The 12435-nt window shown below is 43.3% G+C and overlaps 1 non-coding gene across 1 annotated transcript; it reads left to right on the forward strand.

Annotated features, from left to right (window-relative positions):
- Positions 1-4364: 4364 nt before the first annotated feature.
- On the forward strand, positions 4365-4438 carry TRNAK-UUU (transfer RNA lysine (anticodon UUU)). The gene has a single exon. It is a non-coding gene; the product is annotated as a tRNA-Lys (tRNA).
- The last annotated feature ends 7997 nt before the right edge of the window (positions 4439-12435 follow it).

Genomic DNA, 12435 nt, shown 5'->3' on the forward strand with positions numbered 1-12435 from the left:
AGGACTATCAAGGGCACCCAAGATCTCTGTGTAGCCGCTGCCTCTGGAACAAGCACAGACGGTCCCGATGCCTGGACCACGGCAGACCCCACGGCAAGTGCAGCGACCGCAGAGCACAGCATGCCCGCTTGCTGTGCGTGTACCGCTGACACTCACGACTCCTACGAGTGCCCTCCTCGAGGGGATATCCAGGTGCATGCGAGCCACAGATACCCCGATCATCTCCACTAACCCCTGGATAACAGCCGCCTCCTCGCAGGCAGCTCAGGCAGTGGCCCGCAGCAGGACCCTTGGGAGAATCATGCTCACGAGGGAAAATGTTAGCAAAGGTTGAGCAATCACTCTTCAGAACCACCTGAGTCCTCGTCCTTACCAGTTGCAAAACCTCAGAAGATGAGCCAGGCCTGCACCCCAGGCAGCCTCGGGGAACGAGGCCGGCTATCTTACACAGGGAGCACGCCTTTAATTCCACACTCAGCTCCAGACTGGTGTCCAGACGGGGTGCTTCTCTGGAGCAAAGACCTACAACCACCTATAAATATACAGCAAGGCTTCTGTATACCTTGATTGATCATTGGTGCGTGTTATGTAAACCAAGGTGGATATTATTCATTGAAAAAGCAAAGATGACCCTTGAAGTCTGAGAAGAATTGTATTTGCAGTAACCCTGCATAAAGTCATTTAAACCTCAACAGCAATCTATTTGGCTGTAGTGATAACAAGTGTTCAAAAGTTTAGGAAAGCATTACCCGGAACATTACAGAAAAAAAGGTTTATATTAGAACATTTTTTTTAAAGATGCACTATGAAAGAAGAATGGTGTTATTATTTTATTTTAGCTAAGAAACTCGGAAGAGAGACTTACCCAGACATGAGCAACACACTGGGAACAACTGTGTGTGGTGTGTGTGTGTATGCACGCAAATTTGTGTTTACATTTTTCCTGATGCAGTGCAAAACCAGGAGGAACTTTGGGCATGGATTGCTCACAACAAGAAGAACGGGGCAGGAGTGCCTTCGTGTGACCAATGTTTTCAGTTCAGTTCAGCCACTCAGTCGTGTCCGATTCTTTGTGACCCCATGGACTGTAGCACGCCAGGTTCCCCTGTCCATCACCAATCCTGGAGCTTGTTCAAACTCAAATCCATTGAGTCGGTGATGCCATCCAACCATCTCATCCTCTGTCGTCCCCTTTTCCTCCTACTTTCAATCTTTCCCAGCATCAGGGTCTATTCCAATGAGTTGGTTCTTCGCATCAGGTGGCCAAAGTATTGGAGTTTCAGCTTCAGCATCAGTCCTTCCAAAGAATATTCAGGACTGACTTCCTTTAGGACTGACTGGTTTGATCTCCTTGCAGTCCAAGGGACTCTCAAGAGTCTTCTCCAACACCACACTTCAAAAGCATCACTTCTTTGGCGCTCTGTTTTCTTTATAGTCCAACACTCACATCCATACACGACTACTGGAAAAACCATAGCCTTGACTAGATGGACCTTTGTTGACAAAGTAATGTCTCTGCTTTTTAATATGCTGCCTAGGTTGGTCATAGCTTTTCTTCCAAGGAGCAAGCGTCTTTTAACTTCAAGGCCGCAGTCACCATCTGCAGTGATTTTGGAGCCCCCCCAAAATAATGTATCTCACGGTTTCCATTGTTTTCCCATCTATTTGCCATGAAGTGATGGGACAAGATGCCATGATCTTAGTTTTCTGAATGTTGAGTTTTAACCCAACTTTTTCACTCTCCTCTTTCACTTTCATCAAGAGGCTCTTTAGTTCTTCTTTGCTTTCTGCCATAGGGTGGTGTCATCTGCATATCTGAGGTTATTGATATTTCTCCCAGCAATCTTGATTCCAGCTTGTGCTTCATTCAGCCTGGCATTTCACATGAAGTACTCTGCAATATAACTTAAATAAACAGGATGACAATATACAGCCTTGACGTACTCCTTTCCTGATTTGGAACCAGTCTGTTTTTCCATGTCCAATTCTAACTGTTGCTTCTTGACCTGCATACAGATTTCTCAGGAGGCAGGTCAAGTGGTCTGGTATTCCCATCTCTTGAAGAATTTTCCACAGTTTGTTGTGATCCACAAAGCCAATATTTTAGCTCATGATTATTCTACAGGCATTCTTCATGGCTGTAAAAACTAAGATTCATGAGGCTCTCTCAGATTGTAAATAAATAATTGACAATAACATATATATTATACAATTTATGTTTTTAAGGAGAATGCTTGTGCAAGTGATACAATTGCTTGGATCAAAAACTCCAGGAAGGCCAGTGTCAGTGCTGTTAGGTGGGTGGTTTTCTATATTGGAAGCATTTTGTGGATCCTGAGCCATGGCATGAAGCACAAAAGCTTAAAACTTTAAAAGCTCTTTTAACTATCTTACTGAGTGAAGCAAGTCAGAAAGACAAACACCACAGGACTTTGCTTATACGTGGACTCTAAAACAAGATCAGGTCAATTTATCCGCAAAACAGAAACAGACTCACAGACGCAGAGAACAGACTTGTGGTTGCCGGGGTGGGAGTGGGGAGATGGGTTGTTGGTTTAGGGTTAGCAGGTGCAAAACTGGTATATAGAGAACAGACAAGACAGGTCCCACTGTAGAGCATGGGGCTGTATTCAATATCCTGGGATAAAGCATCATGGAAAGGAATATGAAAAAGAATGCATGACTGAATCACAGCAGCAAGTAACACAACACCGGAAATCAACCATCACATCAATAAAACAGACTAAAAAATAACAGATCATCTTAATAATAAATTGGTTTAGGTACTTGAGTCAGCTTCTGGTAATCGGCAACTGCATATTTTGCAGGAAGTATAACTGAATATAGCATTATAATTTTATTAATTACCACATACTTAATATAATACACATGTTTTTAACAGTAATTTAAAGCTTATTCCAGTTATAACAGAGGTTACTCTGACTTTAAGGCAGCATCACAGGGCATACGTCTGAGTCCCTCCTCAAGACGTTCTGTTGTACTTATCTCTGCTTTATAGATCCCTGCAGCCTCTGGCACTAGGGGGTCACCCGGGCCTGGATCCCATAGCCGTGAGCAAATGGATAAAAGAACCTTAGATATAGTCAAAGCAAGAGACCACTGTGATTGCAGAAAAGTGAAAGTGTTAGTTGTTCAGTGGTGTCCGACTCTGTGTGACCCCACAGACTGTAGGCTGTCCATGGGACTCTCTAGACAAGAATACTAAAGTGGATAGCCATTCCTCTCGCCAGGGGATCTTCCTGACCCAGGGATCGAACCCAGGTCTCTGGCATCTCCTGCAGAGGCAGGTAGATTCTTTACCGTCTGAGCTACCAAGGAAGTCCTAATATAGAGACAAAAGCTGTCATTACTGTTTCTATTTGGATGATAAGTTCTTGTAGTAAATGAAACCTTAGATGGTTTGTAGGAAAATTGATTATTAAAAAGAATACACCATCTTGACACGGTCTGTCACTAGGTCCCATGATTGTGGCAAAGCAATGACACATATCACCCCCAATTGGACCTGTAGAACCTTATGCTGGTGTGAACAAGACAATACATCATCGGTTTATTATGATATGCAAACAGCCACAAGATGGTTGAATTTCTCAGTGATACTGATTCACGTCAGGAAATGTGAGCACTGCTTATTTTTCATACAATTATGAGAACAGAATATTTGGAACCTAAGCATATTTTGGCAATTTTCTTTTAAAAGCTATCAAAGGGTACATACTCAATACTGTGAAACACTAAGAGTCCTTTTGATTAAAAAAATTCTAAAATAATATTGAAATAAAAAATTATTTAGCACATCTTTACTAAAGGTAATATACAAACACTTCAGTTTTCAAAATCAACCTTCTAATTATTTCTATTTGCACCAATAAAATATTTTGGTTATCTGATGTGAACAGACAGCTCATTGGAAAAGTCCCTGATGCTGGGAAAGATTGAGAGCAAAAGGAGAAGAGGGCATCAGAGGATGCGATGGCTGGACAGCATCACCGATGCAATGAACACGAACTTGGGCAAACTCTGGGAGATAGTGAGGGACAGGGAGGCCTGGCATGTTGCAGTCCATGAGGTCGCAAAGGGTCAGACACGACTGGACGACTGAACAACAATATAAACATATATTCTACACAAACATAAATATATATAAATATGTATTTAGGCCATTATATGTATAAAATAAATGTATATGTATCCAATACATGTATAAAAACCATTTTCAGGAGAAAAACATAGTACGAGTTTCTCAAATCATTTTTAGTAAAATTTTAAAGTCTAGACTGTTACTTTTCAGAAATAAACTAAGAGAATAAGAGGTAAAAAGCTCCCCATAAAAATCTAGGGAGTCCCCTGGTGGTCCAGTGGTTAGGACTCAGAGCTTTTACCACTGTGGCCCCAGGTTCAATACCTGGTCAGGGAATTAAGATCCCACAGGCTGAGAGGCTAAAAAAAAAAAAAAAAAAAAAAGTTAAAAAATCTAAGGAGAAACGCCTCCCTGTGCCCCTAGATCAAGGCCCGAGGGAGGAGACACGGAGTCAGGGGCAGGCAGGATGGACCTGGAGCGGGAGAGACGCCAACGGTCCTGGAAGCGCCGTCCTCCGAAGCAACCCAAACCGAAACGGGGCGGCTGGCCCTCGGCTCCGGGCGGGACGCGCGGCTGCCCCTGCGGCTCCGGGCGGGACGCGTGCTGGGGAAGACAGGGCCTGACCCGGACGGGCAGAGCCGCTCTGACGCCGCCCTTCCCGCCCGCATCCCGGAGGACGCACCGCCATCTAGCGGCCGCGGGCGGACGCCTGCCCCCGGGTTCTCCCGGGGCCTCGGAAGAGCCGCGGCCAGGCGGTGCGGGAGGCTTGAAGTCACAATGCTGCAAAGAAAAGGAAGTTGGAATTAGCCCTCCAGAGATTTTGCTTCTGAAAAACAGCCATCCAAAGCGCCCAGCACCTATAAAATGTTCCGGAAAACAAAATACCTGATGATAAAATGCTCCTGATTTAAACATTTATTTCTGCTGGTTTGCGTCCTTTCATGCTTAGAGTACATGGAGAAAAGCCTTTTTTGTCCACGTAGCTTAACAGGTAGCATTTTCTAGCTTTTCCCTGGCAGTTTAAAATACACAGTCACGGTCATGTTGATACTCATTACCAAAGCACTATCCAAACCAGTGTAAAACTCTGTACATTGCAAATAGTAGAAAAAGAGAAAAATGTGTATATCAGAACTGCTTTTTCCAATTTCAAACCCATGAAGTTTTTTTAAGGTCATCTAAGATGGTCACCCGGAGAAGGCAATGGCACCCCACTCCAGTACTCTTGCCTGGAAAATCCCATGGACGGAGGAGCCTGGTAGGCTACAGTCCATGGGGTCACTAAGAGTCGGATACGACTGAGCGACTTCACTTTCACTTTTCCCTTTCATGCACTGGAGAAGGAAATGGCAATCCACTCCAGTATTCTTGCCTGGAGAATCCCAGGGACGGTGGAGCCTGATGGGCTGCCGTCTATGGGGTCGCACAGAGTCGGACACGACTGAAGCGACTTAGCAGCAGCAGCAGCAAGATGGCCACCTGATGTGAAGAACTAACTCACTGGAAAAGACCCTGATGCTGGCAAAGACTGAAGGTAGGAAGAGAAGGGGACGACAGATGAGATGGCTGGATGGACATGAGTTTGAGCAAGCTCAGGGAGTTGGTTATGGACAGGGAGGCCTGGCCTGCTGCAGTCCATGGGGTCGCAAAGAGTCGGACACGACTGAGCCACTTATCTGAACTGAACTGAAGATTGATGAAAGGGTTTCAAACAGCATAGTACTTTTTTAACATTTAAAAAATTCTCAGATCTTTAGCAGAGCTAAAGCGTTAATATTAGGTATGTATATTGCTGTCTATAAATATTTCTGTGAATGCAGAGAGATGGCAAAGAAATCACAAGCCACCTACTCTTTAACAATTACTTTAAATATCCTTTAAAATATAGCTTCTTCTTTTTTCTTTTTATATTTTTAAAATTTAGTTTGGCCTTTCTGTGCTGCATGGGAGATGCTAGTTCCCCAACCAGGGATGGAACCTGGACTCCTGTAGTGGAAGCGCAGTGTCCTAACTACTGGACAGTCAGAGAAGTCCCTCTTATTTTTATGTATGTATGTATGTATGTATTTTTACTGGACTATATCAGGCCTAAAGGGAAATTGAACCAATTTTCAAGCATGTACCAATACATTTTTACTTACAGCAATAGTTTTTGTAGTGGTAATAGAGAAGACGCGTTACTTGTCTCACTAATTATATAATAACAGTTCTGTCAATGACTTTTTGGATGAAAGAAACCTAATACTGTTTTCCAAAGCTGTCAGGGGTCTCTTATTTGCTTTCTCTCAAAAGTTCTGTGGGTGTTCACTAGTTGGGGCACTTCTTACGTGTAAACGGTTAGCAGGGGCTTGAAGTGTTTATACACGATGTGTGTAGCTTTTCTCCCTTTCATAAAAAGTTATTCTCACAAGTAAACAAACCACTGACCTCATTTTTTAAAACAAGGGCAAGTGCCATTTCTACTGATGGCAGCTGAGCAGGAACCCCAGGTTTCTGGGGTTGGCTGACCCGAGTTCCAGGTACACGCTGTCTCTGGTTCACTTCCTCTTCTGACAGGCGTGAAGGCGGGTGGACAATTCATTACAGATGATGAAGTGAATTCAGATTAGAGAAAAGCGCTGCCTCCACAGGGAATAACCACGCGCCCCCACCTTCCTACATGTGATTCTTTTACATTTAAATACGTTTAGCAATATATCTTGTACATTTAAAACAATACTTCAACCTTTCCCAGGAAACTTGGAAATTCATTTTTGTATCGTTGACATTGAAATTTCAAGCAGACGTCTGCCTGTCAGAAACATCAAATAGACGTGCACTTAGTAAACTGTGTTGTGTCTCAGTACTGAAATCACAAAGTATTTCTTTTCATTTATTTACTCTTCTTCTCCCAACACTTTTGTATGTTCCTATCACTTCCCCTCTTTAAAAGACAAATATGACCATTGGTATTTTGAAATTGCTAAGTAAAGCTTGTTCAATGTTAGATTTTCATGAAAATTGAAATCAAGGTTATTAAGGTCTGGAACAGACACATCATGGCTAATAAAATCAGATGAAAACCAGAGAGCTGTTGAAAGAAGAGATCATTGACTGGCATTGGTGACCAAGAAGCTGACTGGCATTGGTGACCAAGAAGCTTATTTTCTAATAAGCAGGCTGTGTTTTGAATGCCCCAGTTCTGCCAACCTGAGGATTGATTCGGTCTTACTAGTAAGTCAAAGGGATGCTCTCTACCAGCACAGAACAGGCAGCCTTCGGTGCTGTTGCAACAATGACAATCGCAGCCAGCCACCAGCCCTGCTGGCCTGAGCGTCACCCAAGGGCTTCCTCAGCAAGCCACAGGCAGCAGCCGGACTGACGGGAGCAGAGCTGACTCTGCCCTCAGGATGGCCCCGCCAAAGCCATCTTCTCAGGTGAAAGGAAGCCAGGTGCCTCTGCCCTCCCCTCTCCTCCACTCGCAGGGGCAGCCCTGGGTGGCGGTGGGCACGTCATACCCTCACGAGGAAATGGTTGACAGTGTAACCCAGCCAACTGATTGATATGCTGATGTGCTTTTAGACTCAAAATATAACCTACGGGGATGGCAGAAGCCCTAGGTATTGTCAGACGATTATATTGAAACAGAGCTGTGTGAATTCTAAAAAACTTGGCTGGCGCTCAGCTCCGTCGCTAGCTATGGACAAAACACAACCCAGACAAGCCATTAAAAACACATAAATGTAATGGTTTTGGTACTCATCTTGCATGCTTAGTTAAGAGTGAAAATTCAGCAGACCTCTCAGCAATGCAAACTCCCTGCCATATTTCTGATGGCAGAGGAAGTCCATTTTAGTTTGCATGTCGCCCAAGAAGAAGATTAAAATCCCAATTTTCCCCTCATCAAATTTAGATTGTATATGTTATCAAGGAGTGTCATTTTGCTTTCTTTTATATTTCAGAGGACGTGAGAGCCAGCACCCGCACGGAGAGCCAGCCCGGTCATGGCCCCAGTCTTGAGGCCCAGTCTTAGAGGGAGGGGCCGGGGGTCTGGCTCACAGGCTAGCCCACTTCAGAGGTTTGCCGTGAGAATCCACAGTGAGGGTTAGAAAGCCCCTCCCAGCGTCTCTGGTTCAGGCGGGGTCTCAGTGATGGGCAGATCCTTCAGGTTTTGAGGCAGAGGTGTCTATTTCTGGGCTAGGTCCCATCTGTTGTGGCTCCCCTGGGTCCTGACACCCACGACAGTTGGCATTTCTTCTGTGAGGGGCCAGATATCAGATATTTCAGGCTTTGTAGGTCGTGTGGTCTCTGTCACAGCTACTCATTTCTGCCCTCCTGGAATGCAAGCAGCCACAGACCCAGAGCCCCCAAGCAAGGCGGCCGGGACCCCCAAACCTCTGAAGTGGGCTAGCCTGTGAGCCAGGTGAATCTGCTCTTACGAGGGTGGCTGTGAGCCAGGCTTGGCTGAAGGGCCCTCGCATCCCACCCTGGTCAGGACAATGCATCCCAGTGTGTCAGGCCTTGAATCAGCCACGTGTCTTGAATTTTGTTTTGGAAAACCTGGTCCCCAGAATTATAGAACCAATGATTTCCACGGTCGTCCTCACCTTGATTTTATTTTCCATAAGTAAAACTTGAATATCCTATATACTCTTGGTGATAAGGAAAACATGGACCACATATTTGGATAGAAAAATGGAAATTCTTACCTTTAAAAATTGTCTGCACATACAGTGTCTCTTTATCTCTCTCTTTTTTGCTTGGTTCACATTCCAAGTCTCTAGATATGTTACGCTGAAAATCTAGATTCAAGAACGAGACACCGAAATCAGTAATGGCGAAGGGAAACCTTCCTGTCTGATCACGTCAGGATCGCCGATGCTGGGGAGGACCTCACTGCTCTGAGTCCCTTTAGCAGATTTGCAGAGGTCACAAAACACAGTGGTGGAGTTTTAGAAACACTCTCGTATTTGTCTTTGAAAGCAAAACTGTGTTTGAACAACTCCCTTCACGTGAGAAATTTCAGTTCAAATGCCCAAGAGCAGACCTTCTAAGATCTCCCTACTGGAGCAAGCCTGCGCGCCTGCCTAGCTCACTGCCGTGCCGCTGAGCCCTTGCTGAAGGAGCTGTTCTGGAAGCATCCTCATCGTCACCTTCCCTCCTGTATGTCGCTTACCCACCCCCTTCCTGTGCTCTTCCCAGCCTCTCAGTCTTCCTGGGAGTTTGATTAGGGAGTCTGCCAGTCTTTTAAATGCTACTCATATTCATTTCTGATTCATACTGAAAATCATCAGAGCTGATAAGTAACAGTTTAAAAATCATGTTGAAAGGAGGACATTGAAGGAAAAAATGTACATCTTGGGCAAAAAAAAAAAAACCATTATATTTTCTTTACTTTTCACAGGGTATCAATCTTAAGTATTTAATAGCTAGATTGCATACATATAAATGTAGACATATGTTATTAGATTTTTAGATAATAGACATTTGTAATTAGATTCTGTAATGTGTGTACTTTTTTAAGACAAAGGTATTTGCTCTCCTTATCTGCATCCTATTTTATCTTTTAGATGGAGGCTGTTTTAATAACAGTCGTCTAAACATAAGAAAAGTAAACAAATAAAAAAGCGAATAAATAAAATGTTTTTCAGGGTCAGCTATTTTTCTCATCTTAGTACATGCAGTACTGTACATTTGGTAGTACTTATTTAATGCTTCTAATTAAGTGGAATGCTTTTGCTAATTCTGAATCTTCATTTACTGTAATTGTGGGCCTAAACACTCCCAGTAGGATTCCTTCCGAGATGGTTTTAAATTCACTGTGATTGTGCACATGGGTGGCTGTAGGAATAACCTGTTTAATTCCTCAGCCGTGCAGGCTCGTCACAAAGTTGAGACATTTCCATAAGTGCTCCTTCTCTCTCTGGAGGCAGTTCTTTGACACATCAAATGAACGCTCTTCTTCCCCAGTAAACACGAAACACTTGTACTTCAATCCCTGTGTTGCTGTACATCTATGCAGAAGCTACTGCGGAGACCCACGAGCTTTGCTCTGGTTGCATCTCTCTTATCGCCCGAGATGAGAAGGAAACAAGCTTTCTGACCTTCATGGAGCCCCGCGCCCCCTGACAAGTGTGCTGGTCCACAAAAGTGTTTCTCCAGGATGCACAGTCATTTCCTTTTTACACAACTCCTGAGGCTCTGCTGTTTACATCTAGAGCTAAAGATACTTCATAATTAAAAAATTAATTTTCATAAAGTTTTGTGACCCATTTTGCAATTCTCCTCTAGTTTTGGAGAGTTCTGGGTCTAGGAGTTGACCAACCACTCTCTACTGGGCGGGAAAGAAGTCCTTAGTAGGACTGACCCAGCCTGTGAGCCAGCCAAACTCAACCTGGTGCGAGAAAGATTTCCTCCATGCAGGACACTGATTAGAAAGAAGTTGAGATAGTCAAGCAGAGAAGTTCTGGGGCAGAATGTAAGTGACACTCAAGAAATAGCACAGGGTCGGCAATTCCTGCATGCTGGGAGACTTCCCTGGAAGACACCAGGGATGACCCCTCAAAAGCCAGGAGAGCTTTGGAAAAAAGAGAGAGAGGGGAGAAAAAAGTGGGTAATGGCCCGTAGAAGCATGAAAAACAAAGGCTCCACATAAATGGACCCCCCCATTCAAGAGAAACTGAACATATAAGTAAATAGATAGGATATATTTGCAGAAGAATGCCTGAAAGGCCATAAACTAAAATAATAGATGTGCTTGTCATTTGCTGTTAAGTTTATAGGTGGTTTCTAGTTCTTCATTTGCTTCTGTGCTTTCTCCATTTTCAACAAAAGATACATTCATTTGATTGCTTTTGTAAGAAAAGATGTGTAAGTAATGTAAAATTCCAATATTTAAAACAGTTAGTACTGGTAACAAAAACAGCAAAAAAAGATAAGGCGTTAAAAAGAAAATAGACAACTCCAGATTTAATCTATTTTATGTAAATGTCACATACATAATTAATTAGTATACCAATCAGTGGACTGGAAGGTGGTTCAATAGCTATTTTGAATCCAATTGGTTATCTTTGTGAAAAAAAGTTAAATCCTTACCTTGCATCATCCTCTAAAATAATGTCCTTGCAGATTAAAAATTAAGGCTGAGAAATAATATTATGCAGAAAAAAAAAAGGAAATATCTGATGCACAGATAAATAAGGGAAAGTTTTAAATGCATAATGGGGAAGGGAGTATAAAAGCAAATAAGACAGGTGCCCATAGCATACTCAATTTTAAATCCTTGTTTTCAAGCATAAATAAAATGTGAAGTTTACCAAGGGAATGTTGTATGTGCTCAATCGTGTCTGACTCTTTATGACCCCATGGACTGTAGCCCACCAGGGTCCTCTGTCCTTGAAATTTTCCAGGCAAGAATACTGGAGTGGGCTGCCATTTCCTCCTCCATCTTCCTGACCCAGGGATCGAACCTGTGTCTCTTGAGTCTCCTGCATTGGCAGGTAGATTCTTTACCACTAGCACCGCCTGGGAAGAAATTAGGGAATAGATACAAATTTCAGTCTATATGATAGATGAAGGGTTACTATTTACACATTTTTGAAAACTAATCATCAGGATAAGAATAAAGAGCAAAATGAGTAAAAGACACTAAGAGACCATCAGAAAGATATGATAAAACAGATGCGTGTGTGTGTTCTTCTCCATCTTTTCCCATCTTTGTCTCAGTCCCAGTTGTACAGGTAACCATAAGCATTTCTCACTTCCGGGTTATCTGATGCCCAGTCCTGCAGTCTCCTCCTCTTAGATGGATGTACTTCCGGGCTATCTGATGCCCAGTCCTGCAGTCTCCTCCTCTTAGATGGATGTACTTCCAGGTTATCTGATGCCCAGTCCTCCGGTCTCCTCTTCTTAGATGGATGTAGCTCGCTCTGTAGCACGTGCTGAAGAGGATGAGTGTTTGTAGTTGTGCAAATTGAAGCCTTGTTCTGTAGCCTCATAACTGAGCAGCAGCTTGGCTATTTGAAAAATCCTTGGTTTGCTCTTTGTCCTTGATTTTCCTGAAAATATTGCTCTTTTAATTTTGCTCGTGTGTTGCTTTGGAAAGTCTAATGACAATTTATTTCTCTTGCCCTTGAGGGGTGTTTGACTTTTCTGCTTTGAAGTTCTAGGGAAAATTTTGTCTTCAAAATGTGGTATTTGTAATAGGATATGTCTCTAAGAACATCATCTTGGGTCAGTTATGCCCAGTACCTGGTGGATCTGTCCATCTTTTGTTGATTTCTAGAATGTTCTCTTCTATTACAGCTGTACAGGTGACTCTTGCCCCATTGTTTGGTTCTTGTTCTTCAGTAGCT

The sequence above is a fragment of the Giraffa tippelskirchi genome, chromosome 14 (genome assembly GCF_054371585.1).
Source record: "Giraffa tippelskirchi isolate mGirTip1 chromosome 14, T2T-mGirTip1v1.2.pri, whole genome shotgun sequence".
In the NCBI taxonomy this organism is placed as follows: Eukaryota; Metazoa; Chordata; class Mammalia; order Artiodactyla; family Giraffidae; genus Giraffa; species Giraffa tippelskirchi.